Consider the following 17,113-nt stretch of genomic DNA (forward strand, 5'->3'; position numbering starts at 1 on the left):
AAGAAGCTGTTCCCAAATCTGGCCGTACGAGTCTTCAAGCTCCTGAGCCTTCTCCCGGAGGGAAGAGGGATGAAAAGTCTGTTGGCTAGGTGGGTCGTGTCCTTGATTATCCTGGCAGCACTGCTCTGACAGCGTGCGGTGTAAAGTGAGTCCAAGGACGGAAGATTGGTTTGTGTGATGTGCTGCACCGTGTTCACGATCCTCTGCAGCTTCTTTCGGTCTTGGACAGGACAACTTCCATACCAGGCTGTGATGCATCCTAGAAGAATGCTTTCTGAGGTGCATCTATAAAAATTAGTGAGGGTTTTAGGGGACAGGCCAAATTTCTTTAGTTTTCAATAGAATCAGTGAAACACTGCACACAGTGAAGATGGATAAACAACCACTATGCAAAAGGTAACAAACTGTGCAAGTGCAAATAAAAAAAAATAATAATAATAAATAAGTAATCTATATTGAGAACTCAAGTTGTAGAGATCACTAAAATGAGTTCTTAGCTTGTGGAATCAATTCAGATTGGAGTTTGTGAGGCTACCCAATCTGATTGTGGGGCAATAACTGCTCTTGAATCTGGTGCTGTGGGATCTGAGGCTCCTGTACCTCCCTGATGGCAGCAGCGAGAAGAGAGCATGACCTGGGTGGTGAGAGTCCTTGATAATGGATGCTCTTTCCTCTGACAGTGCTCGTTGTAGATGTTCTCAGTTGTGGGGAGGGCTAAATACATAGTGGAGATGCAACCCAAAAGCACTTTTCACCGAGACTTGTTACTTAGCATCCTAGCCAGGAGCAATAATTTCACCTGACAGGTATATTTCAGCGCACGTATCAACCAAAACATTAGATAATATGGAACAGTGTACATCATATTAATGATTCTCCTCCAGTTCCATCCAACTCTTAGCCTCTTAGCAAATGCTTCTATTCCATTTTCTTCGTTTAAATTCAGGACTTGACATATTTTGAAGTCAGTCCCTTTTGCACATCTTCTGCTTAAATAGACATTAAAAGCAGGATTTTCTGGTGGCCAACCATTTCAATTCCAATTTGCATTCAGACATGTTGGTCCATGGCTGCTGCTTCTGCTACAATGAGGCCACTCTCAGGTTGGAGGAGCAACATCTTATGACATGAACGTCGATTTCTCCAACTTCAGGAACTTTTCCCCTCCCTCTTCCCTCTTCCTCACTTCCCCGCCTCCATCTTAACTCTTCACCTCACCTGCCTATCATCTCCCTCTGATGCCCCACCTCCTCTCCTCTCCTATCAGGTTCCTTCTTCTCCAGCCCTTTACTTTTTCCACTTTTCGCCTCCCAGCTCCTTACTTCATCCCCCATCTTCCCCACCCACCGGGCTTCATCTATCACCTTCTAGCTTGTACTCTTCTCCCTCCCCCTACCTTCTTATTCTGGCATCTTCCCCTTTTCTTTCCAGTCCTGATGAAGGGTCTTTTCCTGTGACATCGACTGATTATTCCTTTCTATAAAGGCTGCTTGACCTGCTGAGTTCCTCCTGCATTTTGTGTGTGTTGTGTTGCATTGCTTTACACTATCTGTTCCATCACAATAATATTTTAAAGCTTTAACCCCTGACCCAGAGTCTGCATATGCTTTCTGCATAATATCTTAACATCTATTTTTATTTTTATTTATTGTTTTTTGAAAAGGTGGCATTGTACTCATTTAGGTGAATACGATATTTCACTTCTATTAGCAACAGCAGGATGATGAGAAGCAAAGGAAGCTGATTTCAATTCCTTTTAACAGCTTCTGGTTGGTAAACTGCTGTTGTTTTAATCCCTATGGGTCTTGTCTGATAAAGCAACAGTTTTTAACAAAGCAGGGTGACCCTCTGTGAAGGTGAAGTACATTAATTACTAAAGAGGTGTCATTGCTGAGGAATAATCTGCACATAATTAAAAGAAAGTTGATTATTGTAAATCTACAGTAGCTTTAAATAGTGTATTCCGCATCAGTCTAAAGATCTAGAGGCTCGTTGGACAGCCTTTCTAATATGAGAAATTGTGGAAAAGCATCACAGGGAATAATCTCAGAGCCATATTAACCCTCACTACAAGCACAACTATTGTCCCTATAATTTGTCCACCAAGGGTACAATCACTTTGCATGTGGCATGCATGCATAACTGGCAAATAAGAATGAAGTGGCCTTGCCATCACTGTCTACCCTTTAAAGTATCCTGATACTTGTACCCAAATTTCAACTCCTCTGCACCAGAAAGTTACAAGTTGCAGTGTTTTCAGGCACAGGACCGGGTCATTCAGCTCTCAAGTCCATTGTTCCAATATGGCAAGTGTGCCCAAGCTATCTGTCCTAATGATCACATTTCTAGACTAACCTGTTTGGCGATATTAGCCAGAAAGCATTGCTGATTGATAAACACGATGAAGTCTGCACATGCTGAAAATTCAGAGCAGCACACAAAAAAAAACTGGAGGAACTCAGCAGGTTGGGCGGCTTCCTGACACTTCAGGCTTAGAAACTTCTTCATGACTGAGAAGGAAGGGGTAGATGCCAGAATAAAAAGATGGGGAGGGGGAGAGAATGAAGATAGCTAGAAGGTGATAGGTGAAGCCAGGTGGGTGGAAAAGGTCAAAGGCTGGAGAGGAGAATGGACCATAGGGAAAAAAAGGAAGGAGCAGGGATTTCAGGGGGAAGTGATAGACAGGTGAGAAGAGATAAAAGGTCAGAGTAGGGAAGTGGGGGGGGGGGGAGACCATGATTGAATCACGTGACCTTTTCTGTCATTGCGAAAAGGATGACTAAATCTTTGTTTAACGCCCCATCTGAAAATGGCACCTCTGACAGAGGTGCATTCCTCCCATATGGCATTGAAACTTGAACCTGGAGTGCATGTTCCACCCATGAAGTAGCAGTTTGAATCCAAGGTTAAAACCAACTGGTGAATTAGTTGCATTCAAAATAATGATGTCTAGGTATCAAGAAAAGAACAATATGCTGTTTTCCTTTCAGTCAGTTATTTTGTGTCATTTTGAGGTTTAGTGTAGTTCAACACAACTTGCAGCACATCAGAGCTAATGAGTGGCAGTACTACCATGCTGTGCAAGATGGAAGTGAACCATTAGTTTTTCTCTTAACACTAGGAATTTCTGTTATAAAAATACCACTCCCAGAGGACAATCCCGGAATGGGAACAGGCTCCCCTTGAGGAATGGTGTTGAAAAATTAGACATCAGAATCTGCATATTCTGCACTTACCCTTTCAGGACCGATGTGTTGTTTCTACTTCCAGGTATAGGAATATAACGAGGTTATGATTTCCCTATTTCAATAAAGAAACTCCTTAGCCAGCCATTCCAAAGTAAGTCACTGCGGAAAGGTTAAAATGAGAAAAAATGCCAGAGGTTCAATTTTCAGTTGTTGTATTCTGAATCAGGAATCAGCAAAATATAATTTTTGAGGTGTTTAATGATCAGAGGCACCTGTGTAGTGTGAAAGATGCAATCAGTGATGAAACTACCCTGTAAAAAAAATTCTACTCACTGTGAGGGTTTTATTGCATTTATTTCTACTATTCTACGTCGCAGTTTTCAAAATTTAAAATACTTCTAGTATATTTCAGTTCTTTATGTCAGTGTTTAACCTTCACACCAGAAGAAGAAAATCTTTATCAAGATGAATTTACAGGAAGAAACAAGGCATTTTCCAGTATTGTAGAGATCAAACGAATGGCTGAGTGGGTGGAAGTTAAAGAATCTGTTCCATAGTGTGTGCCTTTTAAAGAGACAGGCCCAGTTTTGGAAGCAAAAGAAAAAGTAGCAAATATGTACAACAAAGTCCAAATTTTCTGGAAATCCACAGAAGCCAAGTTAGCCTCTGGAAGAGGGCTGACATTCTGATAGTTCAAGGCAAGAACCTCTTCTGCAGTTGATGCTGCAGATTTCTTCCTCGTGTAAAACAAGTACACTGAGCATCTTTCGAGCGGCTCATCTGGGAAAAGCCTGCGCTGTTCGCACAGATAACTGTTATTGACCAGTGGCAAATGAGTGTAAAGTATCAGTTTCAGTTGCATGAGGTATTCAGATTGTGAAAGATTGCTGTAAAAGACCAAACTGTTTATGAATTTACAAGAAGGAGTGGTTGGCTGTGTGTTAACATTCTTACTGTAAGCTCATCTTTCAGTTATTTTTTTCAGTCTTGTTAAGGGGCTGAGGTGTTTGTTCATGTGGGATTTTTGAAAGTCAATCCACTCAGCCGATTACCTGGCCAGTGATTGTTCTCCTACGAGAAACGAAATTGAAAATCCACATCCGTTTTCAGATCTTTGCCCATTGCTGATGGCCCTGTTAAATGAATCACCCTTTTGACTGCAAAAACATTTCTTTTCAACTGCTCTGTTTTTTTTTTGCCCAGCTTGCATTATTTGATCACATGTCGACTTGTTTCCTATGTCATGTAAAGGCTGATACTGTATTCCGTCAGTAAGGGCCTTACCTTTGTCAGTCTTCACAATCTCCTCTGACCTTCCCCTGTCTGAGGCAGAACATTGTGTCCTCAGACAGGGCCTTGCCTTTGTCCCCCTGCGTCTGCACCTCAGTGAGTACCACACCCATCATGACGCAAAACTCTTCTGCCACCTCCATCTCCATGCCAACATCTTTGGCAAGGACTTGCCAGCCCACATCTATAATCCTTTCCCTTGTAATACTGCATTTGAGAGGAAGAAGCATAAGCCACACATATCAGTATCAGGAATGGAATAAAGGGAATTACAGACACATGAGAGAGGTGCTTGCCCAGGTAGGTTGGAGGAGGATACTGTCAGCGGTCACGGTAGAGCAGAGATGGCTGACATTTCAGGGATTAATTCACAAGGCACAGGATAGATATGTCCCTCAGAAAAAGTTATCAATGGCAGGTCTAGGCAACCTTGGCTGACAAGGGAAGTTAAGGACGGCATAAAAGCCAAGGAAAGGGCATATAAGGTAGCAAAAGTGAGTGAGAAGTTGGATGATTGGGAAGCTTTTAAAATCCAACAAAAAGCAACCAAAAAAAGCTATAAGAAGGGAAAAGATTAAATATGAGGACAAATTAGCCAATAATATAAAGCAGGATACTATATTTTTTATTTACATAAAGAGTAAAAAGGAGTGAGAGTTGATATTGGACCACTGCTAAATGTTGCTAGTGATGTAATGAGGGACAAAAAAATGGAAAGTGAAATTAATAAGTATTTTGTATCAGTCTTCACTGTGAAAGATACTAACAGTGAGCCAGAGGTCTGTGAGTATCAGACAGCAGGAGTGAGTGCCACTGCTATTACAAAGGAAAAGTGCTAGGCAAACAGTAAGGTCTTATGATGGATAAGTTACCTGGGCCAGATGTACTGCATCCCAGAGTCCTGAGAGAAGTTGCTGAAGAGATAACAGATGCATTGGTCATGATCTCTCAAGAATCACTTGATTCTGGCATGATCCCAGAGGACTGGAAGATTGCAAATGTCACTCCACTCTTTAAGAAGGAAGGAAGGCAAAAGAAAGGAAATTGTAGGCCTGTAAGGCTAACCTCAGGGATTGAGAGAATGTTGGAGACTATTATTTAGGATGAGGTTTTGGGGTACTTGGAGACCAATGATAAAATAAATCAAAGTCCGCATGGTTTTTGTCAAAGAAAATCTTGCCTAACAATTCTGTTAGAATTCTTTGAGGAAGTATCGAGCAGGGTGGACAAAGGAGAGGCAGTGGATTTTCAGAATGCATTTGATAAGGTGCCACACATGAGGCTGCTTAACAGGATAAAATCCTATGGCATTATAGGAAAGATACTGGCATGGATAGCGGAATGGCTGACAGGTAAGAGGCAGCAAGTGGGAATAAACTGGACTTTTTTCGGTTGGCTGCCAGTGACTACTGATGTTCCTCTGGTGTCAGTATTGGGATCGTTAATTTTCATATTGTTTGTCAATGATTTAGATAGTGCAATTGATGCATTTTGGTAACAGTCTCAAAATTGAGAGTCGACTTTTTAGAACAGAGGTAAGGAGGAATTATTTTTAGCTAAAGAGTAGTGAATCTGTGGAATCCTCTGAAACAGAACGCAGTGGAGGCCAAGTCTGTGGGTATATTTAAAGCAGAAGATGGTAGCTTCCTGATCGGTCAGGGCAAGAAAGGATGTGGTGAGAAGGCATGAGTATGGGGTTGAGTGGGATCTGGGATCAGCCATGATGAATGGCAGTGCAGATTTGACCGGCTGAATGGCCTAATTCTGCTCCTACGTCTTATGGTCTTTAGCCATCGTCCTCTTCCTGGACACTCCTCTCTGAATGTTTTTATTGCTAACTGCTGACGAGACATCAACTGCCTCGACTTTACCACTCCCCTCTCCAATTCAAACCTCGCTCCTTCTAAACAAGCTGCTCTGCACTCTCTCCACACTTATCTTAACCTCACCATCAAACCTACAGACAAGGGGCATGATGTAGGGATCTGGCGGTCTGACCTCTATCCTTCAGCTGGCAACTCTCAGACACCTCCCCCTACTTGCCCCTTGAGCAGGACCCCAGAGCTCCAAATCATTGTCTCCTGCACCACCACAAACCCAGGGATCTCCCACCCACTGCCACCAACTTCTTAGTTCCCTTACCCTTAACCTCAAATTTCTACATCCTGCCCAAGATTCATAAACCTTCTTCAGATAGACCCATTGTTTCTGCTCCACCAAACTTATATCAGCATACATCAACTCTGTTTTATCCCCCATGGTCCGGTCCCTTCCAACCTATGTCCATGACACTTCACACTCTCTGTATCTTTTCAATGACTTCAAGATCCCCTGACCTGATTGTCTGATTTTCACCATGAATGTCCTGTCCCTATACACCTCCATTCCCCTATCATGAGAGCCTTGCTGCTCTCCGGTTCTTTCTTGACAACAGACCCAACCAGTTCCCCTTCACCACCACTCTCCTCCATCTGGCAAAACTGGTTCTCACTCTCAATAATTACTCCTTCAGCTACTCCCACTTCCTTCAACCCAAAGGCATATCCATGGGCATTCGTATGCGTCCCAGTTATGCCTGCCTTTTTGTTGGCTAAGTGGAACAGTCTGTGTTCTAAACTTACACTGGCACCACTCCCCAGCTTTTCCTATGCTACATAGACAACCATATTGGTGCTGCCTCCCACACCCATGCTGAGCTTTTTGGCTTCATCAACTTTGCCTCCAACTTCTCTCAAATTTACTTCGTACAATTCTGTCACAGCCCTCCCCTTTCTCAATCCCTCTGTCTTCCCCCTCTCCCCCGTGCTCCTTCTCTCCCCACCTCTACCCTCTCTGTCAGATTCCCCCTCCTCCAGCCCTTTATCTCTTTCACCAATCAATTTTGTTACTCCTTCTTACTCCAATTTCTCATCTTTTTTCCTGTCTCGCAAAGGGTCCCAGCCTGAAACGTTGACTGCTTATTCATTTCCATAGATGCTGTCTGACCTGGTGAGTTCCTCCAGCATTTTGTGTGTGTTGCCATTGTACTTACCGTCCTGCTGAACCAAGTGATCATGAGTGTAAACTAGGGTGTTGTGGTAGTGTGGCGGTTAGCACAGTGCTATTACAGCTCATGGTGTTGGAGTTCAGAGTTCAACTCTATAAGGAGTTTGTACCCTTTCACTGTGACCGCATGGGTTTTTTCCAGGTGTTCCAGTTTCCACAGATAGTCCAAAGAAGTATTGGTTTGTAGGTTAATTGCTCATTGTAAGTTGTCCTGTGATTAGGTTAGAGTTTTTCAAAAAATGGTGTGTTGCTGGGTGGAATGGCTTTTTGAGCTGAAATGGCCCGTTCCATGTTCTATCTCTAAATAAATACAATAACTTGCAGTTAGTGATCTTCTACCCCTTGCAGTTCCTTGTCTAAATTATTTTGTGAAGGCCATGAGCCTTCTTCATGGATTTCACTATTATTCCAGGGTTTAGTCTGTGTGGGGATTTCAAGCTGAGCATCAGCCCGTAACATGCAGTATCCCCTGCCGTGAATAGAAGATATATTTGCATCTTTGGCAGGAGGGGAGAGGTTTTCAGAGATTGACTTGTCACAAGCCTATATGCAAATAGAGATTGAGGAGTCAAGCAGAAAGTTCCTCACAATCAACACTCACAAGGGACTGTTCCAGTATAATTGTCTCGTCTTTGGTGTTGCACCAGCTCCAGCAATTTGGCAAAAAACAATGGACCAAAGGCTCCAAGATATCCCAGGAACACCATGACATCATTGTGACTGGTAAAAACATCTCCAAAACCTCGATAAAGTGCTTACCAGGCTGAGTGAGTACGGTTTGTGTGCAAAGAGACAAATGTGAGTTTCTCAAGAATGAAATCTCATATTGTGGACATGTCATTGACAAACATGGCTTACGTAAGTCACAAGAGAAGATTGAAGCATTTCTACAGTCACCAGAAAATTTGTCACAACTCAGGTCATACTTGGGCCTTATAAATATTACCACCGGTTTCTCCCAAACATTGCTACGGTGCTGCATCCATTGAATACACTGCGACAGACAGGAACAAAGCGGGAATGGTTAGAAAGTTGTGCAAAACCATTCAAGGAAGCAAAAAGACTAATAACATCCAATGAACTACTCACCCACTATGATCAATCCCTACCCATCAGACTGGCATGCAACATTACCAAAAATCTATGAAATCACCATGCAAGGGTAGCCAGCTCATGGTAACCCTATGTTTCCAAAGTTCTCAATGAGACGAGATCAACCCCCGGTATGTCAAAGAACACTGATGCATGGATTTTGTGTTGTGGTTCCCTCTAAACTGCACAACAGAGTGTTAGAAAATCAGCATGAAGACACCTGGGGACAGTCAAGATGAAGAGTCTCACCTGCAGCTATGTGTGCTGGCTGGGAATCGATAACCAGATTGAAGGCTTGGTCAAAGCTGTTCAAGATGCCAAAAAGTTCAAGATGCACCCCACAAGGCTACCATTGCATCAATGGGAGTGGCAGTCTTCATCATAGCAAAGGATGCATGTTGATTTTGCTGGGCCATTCATGGACTCCATGTTCCTCATTGATATGGTTGCTTATTTGAAGTGGTTGGAGGTTATATCAATGAAGTCAAGTATCTCAGCAAAGACTGCCGCCGCTCTGAGGACTATCTTCGCCAGAAACAGCTTACCAGAAAAAATAGTGAGCGACAATGGACCACAATACACGTCAGAAGAATTCCGACTGTTCATGAAGAAAAATGTCATCAGACATTTCAAGTCAGCTCCTTACCACACAGCAATAAATAGGTTAGCTGAAAGGTTTATCCAAAACTCCAAGAAGTCCATTGAAGTGAGGGACAAGGAGGACTTTTTTTTCTATAGCACAAGGTGGGAAAACTTCCTTTTGTGTATGAACTCTGTTCATGCAATGACAAATCAAACACCTATAATGCTGTTTGTGAAAAGGAATTTGAGGTCTCGCATAGACCACCTCTGGAGGGAAGGGCGGAATAAACAGTTCAGCCAGTTGCCATGTGAAGCAGCAAGGAGCTTCGAGATTGGACAGGAATTCCCAGCGCATGGTTACCGAGAAGACAAGTGGCCACCTGATAGGACAGCTACAAGAACTGTACTACCAAAGTTCACAATGGAGGTTGGAGGTCAGACAAGGAGACGTTACCTGGACCAGCTATTGTATGCTCAATCAAAGAACACACCTGAGTTGATTGCATCCAACAGGATGGATATATTACAGTCACTGGGCTTGCCTCTCAATGGTGATGTCACTGACGGCAACATGACAATTGAAACTGAGAATGCTGTCTTGGACAAGACACCTTTCAAACCTACTGCCACTCCACAGCTCCAGAAGTGCCATCCTGAAAGAAACGGAATGCCACCCAAAAGGACTGAACCTTCAGAACTGTGAGGTTAGTTATGAACTGTTATTGTGAAAGCATCTTTATTTGTAATATCGATTGTGAAAAGGAAATTGAATGTTTTGTACATATCCAGTTTTATGTTGCAGTAATCTAAAGGGGGAGAAAGTGTAATGTATGGATCTATTTCTTTTAGAGCAATGTCCCCCTCCCCTTAGCACTATGTATTGATCTGTTTGTGCATGCCCAGTTGTCTACACATGTGCATTGTTCTCTCTCTTGCTCGCGCTGCAATATGAATATACCAGTAAAAGTCATCTCCACGTCCGGGCTTTTATTTCTTACATATGTAGTTGTGTACAGACACAACACCTACCACAAAGAGACGAATTGGTGACTGCTTTAGAGAAACACACCCATTCAGTCCATTAGCATGGTCTGCATTGCCAATTGCCTGTATCTTTAATTTTGTCTCTTTCCCACTTTGACTCTTTCCTCATATACAATCCAATAAAGTGCAATAAATAATTCTGCTGGGTTCATCTGCTGTATCCAGTGTTGCTGGTGCAGAATCCTCTACATCAGTGAGTCCCCACGTAGGCTGGGGGACTGCTTTGTTGAGCACCTTTGTTCCGTTCACACCAGACAGGATTTCCCGGTGGCCAACCACTTTAAGTTCACACTGAATTCCAATTCTCACATGTTAGTCCATGGCCTTTCTTACTGCAATAATTATGCCACTCTTGGGTTGGAGGAGCAACACCTCATGTTCCTTCTGTGTAGCCTCTGGCACAAGCATTGCTTTTCCAACTTTTGGTCATTTCTCCCCCTTCCCCTTCCCTCTTTTTTTCTAATCCCCATTCTGGCTCCACTTTTACCCCTTCTCTTCAGGTGACTGAAAGAGAAGGGGTAAGAGAGGGTGAGAGAAAGGAAAGAAGGAGGGGCACCAGAGAGAGGTCAGAGTTCAGAGTTCAATTCTGACACAGTTGGCAAGGAGTTTGTATGTTCTCCACGTAAGAGTGTGGGTTTCCTCATGGATGCTTCGGTTTCCTCCCAGAAGTACAAAGACTTACCACTTAGTAGTTTAATTGATCCTTGTAAATTGTCCTGTGATTACCGTAGTGTTAAATAGGTGGGTTGTTAGACAACGTGGCTCATTGGACAAGAAGTGCCTGTCCCATGCTGTATCTTGACAAAATAAATACTCTGGAAAGGCTTTGGAGAGGTCTCATAGTTTGACTTCACTCAATATTTTCAAGACCTACCAGTTTACAAATGCAACGATGTACCAGAGATTAGAACATAGAACATAGAATAGTACAGCACAGTACAGGCCCTTCGGCCCACAATGTTGTGCCGACCCTCAAACCCTGCCTCCCATATAAGCCCCCACCTTAAATTCCTCCATATACCTGTCTAGGATTAAGTTGAGATAATTTGCTGAAGGGAAGATTCCCAGACAGAATTGGCTAGCAAGCCCATAATAGCAGGGTACTTGACCACGTCAAAAAGATGGTAATTTTCTCCAAGAATCGTCACCATGTCCTGGTGGAGAGGCTTGTGAGCTGCTGAGATTCCAAGTGTGATGCCGTCTGGAGTTTAGCAATCTGGTGCTTAGCTCCTGGTAGTGTCACCCATGGTGGTAAAGTTAAGGGGGAGGTTCCAGACAAGGATCCAACCAAGATCTCAGCAGCTGAGTTGTTGAAAGATGATGACATATCACAATTGCAGCAAAGGGGTAAGGAGGCCATGGCAGTGAAGGGTCACAGTTATCTTGCAGTCCATGCTCCTGAACCCTGACCCCCATCTGTCAAATCTGACAGGAGCAAAGAATATTGGGAATGGCAAGGATGGAGGGGTGTGGCACAAGTGGCAGAGGAGTGCCAGTGGCTGTGGATAACACGGGTGCACCCAGCTCTGAGACACCAGGCAAGGGAAGGTCATTTGGTTCCAAACAATTGGCTTATTGATCATTACAGAATGCCTTTCTTGTGCTTCCCATTCCCTGCCCCTCCTTCCCCTTTTCCCAACCAAGATTCCCCCCTCCCTGACCCCTTTCCACTCCCAGTCCACAATAGAGACCCATATCAGAATCAGGTTTATCATCATTCACATATATCCTTTTTTTTTTTTTGCAGCTGGAATACAGTGCAATACACACAATTACTACAGTAGTGAGCAAAAGCCTTGGGCACAGCAGCTATTTACAGCCATTTAAAATTACCTGGTTCTACAACTGTCATGATAGGTTGTTTCACCTGGGTTGCAAATCTCTGAAGAATTTAATGGCCATTAAGGGTTTTCATGAGAGTTGACAAACCGATTATGGACAATCAGTGACATACTGCAATAGGTTTGAGAATTCTGGCTGTTTACAAATTATTGGTGTGGAGAATTTAGTCATGCAACTGTTGGTGATCAAAATTTTCAATACAATGTATTTAAATTCATGAAGATAATAATTTTAAAGCCACCAGTTTTGAACAGATTCTGAGGCAATTTAAATGGTTCAGCATGAACTAGATGGGCTGAAGGATCTATTTCTGTTCTGTACTTTTCTGTGACGTTATGGACTACACAGAGAAATGATCTTCTGGAATTTGTGCCGAGATTGGATCCATTGGTGATGTCAAGTGCAGTTTGCAGTGAAGAGTTCATTAAATTATTGGGTATGATTACAAATATTTAAAAGATAATTTCATTTGTGCGAATATTTAAACTTGATGAACTGGTTTGCATTACTTGAGATGAGGAGCAGTTATTATCCCTCGGCCTTGAACCAATAATGGTAACTTCACTTAACTTTGTTTGTTCCATCAATAAACTGTTCCCAAAACCTATGGACACACTTTCAAGGACTCTTCATCTCATGGTCTTGATATTTATTGCTTATTTATTATTGTTGCTATTATTATTTATTTGTATTTGCAGAGTTTGTTGCCTTTTACATATTGGTTGTTTGTCTGTCCTGTTGGGTGCATTCTTTCATCTATTCTTTTGTGTTTCTTGTATTTACTGCAAATACCCTTAGAAAATGAGTCTCAGGTTGTACACCTTGATAATAAATTTACTTTGTACTTTTATTTGTCTATGATACACTGTTGTACACAGACACTGCAGTTTAACTGAGAGTTACTACTTCCAATAAAGTATTTCAATTTATAATTCTACTATTGTCTATTACCATATTTATTCATTTAGCAATACAATGCTGAGTACGTCCTTCTGGCCCTTTGAGCTATGCTGCAACGACAACCCCACAACCCCAGTTTAACCCTAATTCAATCACAGGACAATTTACAATGACGAATTAACCTATCCAGTATGTCTTTGGACTGTGGGAGGAAACTCGAGCACCTGGGGAAAACCACATATTCTATGAGGAGGATCTACAGTGACTCCCTATAGAATGGTACCGGAATTGAACTCCAAACTCCAGAACGCCTCAAGTTGTGATAGCGTCGTGCTATCAGGTACTCTACGATTATTAAGGGATTGGACACGCTAGAGGCAGGAAACGTGTTCCCGATGTTGGGGGAGTCCAGAACCAGAGGCCACAGTTTAAGAATAAAGGGTAGGTCATTTAGAACGGAGTTGAGGAAAAATTTTTTCACCCAGAGAGTTGTGGATCTGTGGAATGCTCTGCCTCAGAAGTCAGTGGAGACCAATTCTCTGGATGCTTTCAAGAAAGAGTTCTATAGAGCTCTTAAAGATAGTGAAGTGAAGGGATATGGGGAGAAGGCAGGAATGGGGTACTGATTGTGGATGATCAGCCATGATCACAGTGAATGGCGGTGCTGGCTCGAGGGGCTAAATGGCCTACTCCTGCACCTATTGTCTACCATGATGGCTGCTTTTGGCAACTCAAAGAACTGCACAAAGTGTGAAAGGAAGACATTTCATCTTTCAGTTAACCACTTTTCAGTGTCTCCAGAATCAACTTTGCACAACACTGTCAGATAACTAACCTGCAGTTACCACTTTTTATATTGAGGATACAGTGCGTAATAGGCCCTTCTGGTCCTTTGAGGCTCAGCACCCTGCAACCACCCCCCCCCCCCCCCACCAAGTTAACACTGGCTTCCTCACAGGACAATTTACAATGACCGAAGCACCTACTAACAGCCACGTCTTTGGACTGTGGGAGGAAAGCTGAACACCCAAAGCAAACCCACACAGTCACGGAGAGGACGTACAAGCTCCTTACAGGCAGCGGTGTGAATTGAACCCGGGTTGCCCGTCCTGTAAAGTGTTATGCTAACTACTACACAATCAATCTGCCCCACGGTTTACTTCCTTAGCTTGCCCATTCACCAGTCATTGCTGCCTTGCAATGTCTTCCTTGCTGCTACTTAATCTCAAAAACAAATTGGAGAGCGTGCCAGAAATAAATTCAGGACATTCTGTAAATACTCAGCAGATCGGGCTGCAGCTTTGGACAGAGGAGCAAAGTTAATACTTTGGGACCGTCTATTGAGTGAGACCTGCCTGAAACTGAGCAAACTCAAAGCGGAGGGCCCCATGAGCCAACACAGAAGACCATCAAAACATGTAACCCAGCTGCCTTCACAAATATCATTCTGTGATCAGGATAGGGGCTGAACATTTGGAATACAGTATCTCGGCCTGATTTATGAATCTACTAACACTAATCCACATGGTGCTATTTGGGCCATTATTTCCAACCATTAAGCACAATAGTCATACAATTAACTTTGTGACCTCCCATAAAACCCCTATCAATACAGATAATTGATTATTGTTAATAAAGTCATGATTTCTGTTCTTTTGAGTTGACCTCAGACCTCCAAGCCTTAATATGCCAGTTAATGTAACCATATAATATTTAAAATGTAAACAAGTCGTGACACCACACCCTCATTTTAAAAAAAATAACCACATCTCTCACAGGACAGGAAGATACCATTTTAACCTCCCTGTATCGCTGTTTATATACCCGTGTTATTTTATTCTGATGATATCTGAGGACATTTAGTGAATTAACAATTAGGGTGTGATGGTGTGAAAATCCTTAAGATGCTAATTGGAAATTATGCACTACTGGGAGCTAACTTTGCTGAATTATGATTAAATTTAAACCAATTATTTTAATACTTCTCACTTCAACAATTTTTTGAACTGTATTAAATAAGAAGGATGATAGAAACGTGCTATCTGATCCCAAGTCTCGGTAGTGGCTCAATAGATGGGATGCTTTCTGCTGAGTCAGGAAAAAAAAATCAGGGACAACGTGGCACTGAGGGACTGTTTCATTGTTAATGCTACATCCTTTGAGTGAGGTATTATCAAAACCCAATATGACCTCTGGGGCAGAGGAAAGAAAAAGAGCATGTGGCGTTGTTTTGTAGAAAAGTGAGGAAGTGGTTAAACCTGATGTCCTGGTAAATATTTGTTCTTCAGCAAAATAAGGAGATAGTTTTATTTTATTATTACGGGATCTTGCTGTGCACAGCTTGCAACACCTTTCATCCTTTCTGCAGTTATTTTTTAACATTAAGCTTCAGAAGTATTTCTTTGGCTATAAACTGCTTAGGAAAAACTTCTTCACACAGAGAGTGGTGAATCTGTGGAATTCTCTGCCACAGGAAACAGTTGAGGCCAGTTCATTGGCTATATTTAAGAGGGAGTTAGATATGGCCCTTGTGGCTACGGGGGTCAGGGGGTATGGAGGGAAGGCTGGGGCGGGGTCTGAGTTGGATGATCAGCCATGATCATTATAAATGGCGGTGCAGGCTCGAAGGGCCGAATGGCCTACTCCTGCACCTATTTTCTATGTTTCTATGAACAACCTGAATCACTGAAGCCCCTATAGAATACATATATATATATGTTTTTAATTCTATTCTCCTGAAACAATGTATAGGAATTTTTCATGTTTTTATATACAGTGGATTCTGGTTAACTGGGACACATCGAGACCAGAGCATTTTGGCCCAATTAAGTGGCTGCCACAGTTAGCTGAAGTTTCATGGAAATAGTTAAAAATGTATAAAAATTACAAGCTACTATTTAACAGAGTAACAAATAATGTATTTAAATGAAATACAGAACAAATTAGAATACTACCAATGCTCCTACAGTACTATAATACTGTGTATTAGATTTTTAGTAGTTATTAATGGGGGAGATCCTGCAGTGTTTGCTGCTGTGTTCTTTTGACTGTAAAATAACAAAATCAGTGCTGATAATGGATTGCCTTCACACCATGCTTTTGATAATTGCACCCCCCAAATCTTCACTTTCATTGTAACATTCGAGGTGATTGTTGATATCTTCAAATTTGTCGCATTTCTTAATTTGTTGAATTGATGTAATCATTTAATTTTAATTCCCGGCCATTTCGGGCATTTCCAAAGGAACACATACAAAATCCTACAGGAACTCAGCAAGCCAGGTATCATCTATGAGAAAGAGTAAATAGTCAATTTTCAGCCTGAGACCCGTCATCAGCACTGGAAGGGAAGGGGAGAAGACAGAAAAAGGTGGACGAAGGGGAGGAAGTAGTACAAGGTGATACGTGAAACCAGGAGAGGAGTGAAGTAAAGAGCTGAGAAGTTGGTGAAAGGGATAAAGGGCTGGAGAAAGGGGAATCTGATAGGAGAGGACAGAAGGTCATTGCAGAAAGGGAGGGGAAGGAGTACCAGAGGGTGGTGATGGACAGGTAAGGACAGAACTTGTGAGAGGGAAACAGGAAAGAAGAATGGTGAAAGGGGCAATTACTGGAAGTTCACAAAATCTATGTTCATGCCATCAAGTTTGAGGCTACCCAGATGGAATACAAGGTTCACTCCTCCAACCTATGTCTGGCCTCATCATGTCAGAATGAGAATGGGAAATAGAATTGAAATTGGTGGCCACTGAGAAATCTCGTTTTTTATGGCAGACAGAATGAAGGTATTCCATCTGGGTAGACTCCAACTTGATGGCATAAACATCAATATCTCAAACTTCAGTTAATTGCCCCACCCTCTCCTTCACCATTCCCTATTCCCATTTCCCTCTCTCACTTATCTCCTTACCTGCCTATCACCTCCCTCTGGCACTCCTCCCTCTTCCGTTTCTTTCATGGTCTTCTATCCTGTCCTATTAGATCCCCCTTCTCCAGCCTTATCTCTTTCACCAATTGACTTCCCAGCTCTTTACTTCAACCCTCCCTCTCTCCCAGTTTCTCCTATCACCTACTACCTTATAATACTTCTTCCCCTTATCCCCACCTTTTTGTTCTGACTTCTCATCTTTTAT

The 17,113-nt window shown here is 42.4% G+C and overlaps 1 long non-coding RNA gene across 2 annotated transcripts in view; it reads left to right on the forward strand.

The window, feature by feature from the left end:
- The window catches only part of LOC140186676 (uncharacterized), a 42,622-nt gene that overhangs the window by 13,754 nt on the left and 11,755 nt on the right, over positions 1 to 17,113 (forward strand). Inside the window, exon 1 of one of the 2 annotated variants that reach the window (XR_011882925.1) lies at positions 9,776 to 9,901. The exons of the other annotated variant lie outside the window; for it this stretch is intronic. This is a non-coding gene — a long non-coding RNA (uncharacterized lncRNA). Of the gene's footprint in view, positions 1 to 9,775; positions 9,902 to 17,113 lie in introns of those variants that run through there. 2 annotated transcript variants of the gene reach the window in all.

This window comes from Mobula birostris, chromosome 1, assembly GCF_030028105.1.
Source record: "Mobula birostris isolate sMobBir1 chromosome 1, sMobBir1.hap1, whole genome shotgun sequence".
Taxonomy (NCBI): Eukaryota; Metazoa; Chordata; class Chondrichthyes; order Myliobatiformes; family Myliobatidae; genus Mobula; species Mobula birostris.